This window comes from Uloborus diversus, unplaced genomic scaffold (genome assembly GCF_026930045.1).
Source record: "Uloborus diversus isolate 005 unplaced genomic scaffold, Udiv.v.3.1 scaffold_16, whole genome shotgun sequence".
Taxonomy (NCBI): Eukaryota; Metazoa; Arthropoda; class Arachnida; order Araneae; family Uloboridae; genus Uloborus; species Uloborus diversus.
In genome coordinates, this window is record NW_026558307.1 from 874444 (window position 1) to 879904 (window position 5461).

Below are 5461 nucleotides of genomic sequence, written 5' to 3' on the forward strand. Positions count from 1 at the left end.
CGCCAATTATCTGTTCAAAAAAAAAGTAAAATTAATGAGGCGCGATTATACACTGCCGCATATTTGTGCATCTTTTTTCCACAACATCAAAGTATTGAATCTTACTTATTAACCACAGGATGAACTTCCTAAGATTGCTTCTGTGTCTGTTCGGTTGTTTATTTTACCTAGCTTAAAATTTCCTTTCACGCTTTCAATGCTACTTAAAATAAACAACCATACAGGCAAAGAGGAAGCATTCATTAATGCCTTAGCTCTTTTGCCTTTATTCCATTGTCTCAAAGTAATTAGCGTACTGTAATCTCGATTTCAAGAAGAAATCTTTGGTTTTTGAATTCATACTGATAAAAGCTTAAAAGTTATTACTTCTACGCATTTTTAATTTAATTGCTAAAATTGAACTTTCAATCAAAAAAAAAAAAAAAACTTTGCTTTTTGCTGTTATATTATTTGTTGTCGCCGCAGATTATAAATGTTTTCTTTTCGTCAGACTTAAATGATTCTTTTATTTTATAACCAAGTTGTATTCTTCTATTATATATTTTGAAATTAACTAATTGCTTTCTTTTTTCTGGGTTTTTTTCTTGCATTTCAAAGTTGTTTGTTACAAAAGCAATCCAAACTTTTTTTTTTCGTTACGTACTGAAATTATTTGAAATAGAGTTAACTTGTGTACTTAAGTAAATATCTTTATTTTTTTTATTGCCAAAATGCTGTATTCCTTCATTAAAACTTATGTTCTTAGAGAAACACGCTCCCTATGAATGGATGTCAAATGGTTTCATCTGTTTTACATAAATATGTCAATTAGTTATATAAGAATAACTACATCACTTTTATTTTTTCACTATTCTTATAACAATTATGATACTGTTTGAAAATTTTGTTCAAAATAATTTCAATTACTTTTTAGTTATATCATAAAACACATATGTTTTAAGAGTGATTTTAATAGTTTCTTAAAATTCTTATGCTAAGTGGTTTCTGGAAGTAAAATATTTCTTTTTTTTTTAAATTCTCTATAAATTTTCCATGTAGAAAAATTTTATATACTGTTTTGTAGGGGTTCTTTTTCCAAAAATATTGACTTCATATGTTTTTCTTTTAAACCATTTTATTAAAAAAGTAGCATTTTTAAAAAATATATCTTTAGTTCATCAACTTTTCACAACTTAAAATGTTTAAAACACTGCATTTTATACAAACATACAATGGATTTCAAGTAGAGCAAAGAAAGGAAACCATTATCATTGGTAACGGAAATCAGGGAAATTTGGTGAACTTAATCAGGGAAATCAGGGAAAAGTCAGGGAACTTTTTTTCACAGTTCCTGTCGCCACCCTGTGATATTTATGAATGCGTCTCTATTATGATTCAACTTTTCAATTTGTCTGATAATCTGCCTTTCTGTTAGTATTTGTTAAGCAAGATTATTTAACAACAAATAATGTATAAAAATGACATTTTGGTATTTTGTTTAGTTTCAAAGATATTTTATACATTTTCTTTGCTTCTATTTGCAAGAAATAACACTGCATTTCTTATACAATAATAGGTATAGGAAATATATTTTCTACTTTTCGATATTCCAATAGTTTTATCTGAATTATGTGATTAATATTTATAAAAGATACTCGAAATCGTATTTCCCCCCGGAATATATATATTCTGTATCTCAAACAAAATCATTTTCTTTTACTCAAGGTCAATGGTTATTTTTCTCAGTTGCAGATGAAGATATATTATTTAATTTTTAACATAATAATGATAATAATGTATCAATGCAAAGTAATTAACAATTTTGTAAAATTTTTGCTTTCAGGAGTTGAGGAGTTTTTATTATATGCTCAACAAAAATTTGTCAGAGGTGTTACACTGAATCCAGTATCTATTGGTTTCACTGATGCTATGATTCCTATAGTCAGCAAAAGTGCCAGATTTGTGGGTCTTGACTATGATGCCGAACAAGGTTTAATTTATTATTCTGATGTCATCTTGGATGTCATTTATCGAATCAAAGTTGATGGAACTGGTAAGCATGAAAAAATCTTAACTTATATCCTGTTTACATTTTTTGTATTGTTGGAACTGTCAGTTACAATTTTAGATTTCTTGCTTTTAAGTGTTGTATTGTTTTGACTACTAAGTTTTTTAGGTAGGAATAGGTAGAATCTGCCAGAAAGCACCAAATAGTAAGAGGCATGGTCTCACTAATCCTATCTATTCCAAAATGATAACAAACAACCTATTACAAATGATAGTTTTGCTTCAAGATCAACCGCCTTCTTTTCGTGGTCAAGCTTTGATTATAATATAATTAAGACTGAAAATGGAATGTTTATAACCTGATAAAGCTTTTCAAATTAGCATTAGCCCTTAATTTAATAAGCATTAATGAAACACTATATTGTACAGTCAAAAAAAATTTTTTAGCAGAAAATAAATAAATAAATAAAATAAGAATTGATTAATTTAAAGGTGTTTATTGATTTTCAAATGTTTCTAAAATAAATTTTCCTCAATAACTCTAAATTTAATGATTGTTATTTTTGCATTACACATTCACTGCTTTATAAATTCTTATAAAATTTATTCGTATAAAATAAATGCTGCTGATTTTGTTTGAACATTTTTTTGAATTAAAATAAAACGTTTTTGTTATTTTGCAAAAATTAAATGATATACTGCTAACAATAAATAACTTTAAAATACAAAAAAAATCAAGAAACCTCTTTTTTTCTCTCACTTCATGTCCTTAAAATTCATTTTTATATTTATTTTTTGTTGAATGTAGGTCAAACCAATGTGTTGGCATCACAGAATGAAGGTGTTGAAGGCTTGGCCTTGGACTGGGTGTCAAAAAATTTGTATTACATTGACAACAGAAAAGGAACTTTAAATGTTATTAATACCAACAACTTCCAGTACAGACGTACCCTTCTTAGAAATTTGAAGCGTCCAAGAGCTATTGTTGTGCATCCTAACAAGGGGTATGTTGGAATTGATTATTCTTTTAAATAAAATTTCAACTAACTAAACAGTTAATCATAATATTTATAAGAAGCAATCGAAAACTTTGTGCAATAAAATAAGTAAAAATATATGACAACTTGTATTTATGTACAAATAAAATCAAATAAAAAGAGTTAAAAAAAACTCTGCAGACAGCTGTTTCAGGGTTATAAAACCAAACCCCTTCATCAGTGCATAAAAGAACGATGGAACACAAAGACAAGTGAGGGACAAGTGAACGAGAAACAGTAAGACGAGGATAAGTAAATAGGCTGGAAGTCACAGGAACCGGAAACGTTACCTCAGCAGAAAACAGTAAGGACATCTGTACCTAGGAAAATTATCATAGGACAAAAAAAAAAAGAAAAAAATTTTAATTTATTTTAAACCCTGTTCAGGAATTTGACAGGTGGGGGATTTATAGTATTTCCTGTCAGTGTGGATAGGTATATATAGGACAGACTAGATGTGCTCTCAATTTCTGTATTAAATACAAAGAACATGAAAATTGTGTCAGAAAACAGGATTTTAAACATTCCTCCATCGCCCAACATTGTTGGTCCTGCAATCATAATTTCGATTTTTCTTCCACCAGATTTATCCATGGTTCCACATAAGATTTAAATTTTTGGGAATCTTACTGCATCTGGAAAAATTCTACTTTATTAGTGAATGATTTGTCGAACACGCCACCTTTCCCTACAGTTTGGAAACCTTTTTTTTTGTGTAATTAAAGAAAAAAATATATAAAATATTTCCTTTAAATTGATTTTATTTCTACGTTTATACATGTTGTCATATATTTTTAATTATTTAATCATAAGATTAAAGTATTTAAAGTCAGATTTTTTTGGGGAGGAGGAGAGAGGTTGCAAAATAAAAAGAAGATAGAAAGTGAATTTTGAACAGCTCTGTTTTTAAAACTAGAAAAAGATAGGAACTACAGTAGAAACTTTTTATAAGTTTGAAATTGAGAAACATGTTGTGTACCTGTGTTACAACAAATCGTGGGAAATTGAAAATTTTCAAAACCAAATGTAATTTTAACGACAACATTACGGTGAAATACAAATAGACAGTACATTAATATTTGCACTAATTTTATTAAACTGACATAGTGTAAAACTGAACATAGAACATTTCAATAAATTACATCTAAATACACTACTGAAAAGTAAGTATAGCCTAAAGAAAGTAGGACATTTTATTTTTGTAAAGGTAGTGTTAGTTTTCTTGTAACATAATGAGCTTGGAATATAAAATAAAATGATTGCATTGTGATAAAACTACATAGATTTCTCATATGAAAGAAGAAAAGGTTTTTAAATATAATTCTTAGATTGCTATGAAATATATTCAATATGCCACCATATCTTGCAAAGAGATGACTTCAGTGATATACCAAGGCATAGAAAAACCAGGATTATATAATTTATTAAAACTTGAAGCAGATTTAAATGCTAACTAGATCTGCATTGCAAAAAGACCCTTGTTTAATGTATGTTGTTGGTTGTCTTTTTATTTGTTTGCTACAATTTTTCGACTCCCCTTTTTGTTTGTGTAACCTAAAACTAAATAATCGTCACAGTTCAAGAAATGTTCTTTGTAATTGCAATAAAAGCAAAGTGTTTGTAAGTTAAAATTAAATTAATTTAAAGAATTGAAAATGTAATAGTAGAAAATACCTTCAATTATTTAGTAATTTTCACCAAGTAATTTATTTTCTTAAAAATATTTTAATATCTTTCTTCTTTTTCTTTTAAAGTTAGTGTCATGTTTATATATTTATCAATTTTTTAACTTTCTATATATTTGTTACTTAAATGTAAACAAATGCAGTGATTGTCTTCTGTATTTTTAGAAGGTATGGATACATCAATTCCATTATCCTTTTTTCTTCCTATTTTTAGATATGTGTTTTATTCTGAATGGGACAGACCAGCCAACATCAGCAGGGCCTACTTAGATGGATCAAATCTCATGGTTTTCCGAGGCGTCTTGCTCGGCTGGCCGAATGGTTTAGCCATCGACTACCAAAAAGACCGACTTTACTGGTGTGATGCACTTCTTGATCACATCCAACATGCTAATCTGGATTTGACTGATGTTCAAACAATCGGCTCTCCTCGAATTAAACATCCATTTTCTCTCGTGATTCACAATGGTAAGAAAATTTGCAAATAGTTTTTTGTCATGCCTTTTACTTTTCAAAGTTCCTTTGATTAGTTTAATGTGTTTGTTTCAATATTTACTTTTCAAAGTGCATCAAATATGTAAATAACATTGTATAGTTTCATATTGTAAAAATGATTTAAGTTTGATTTTTGGGAATGCTCTGAAATGTAATGAACACAAAATACTAAAAAAAATTTTTTTTTTATTTTATTTTTCTTCATTCTTTACAGAATTTTTATATGTGACTGACTGGAGGCCTGATGCAATTCTCAGA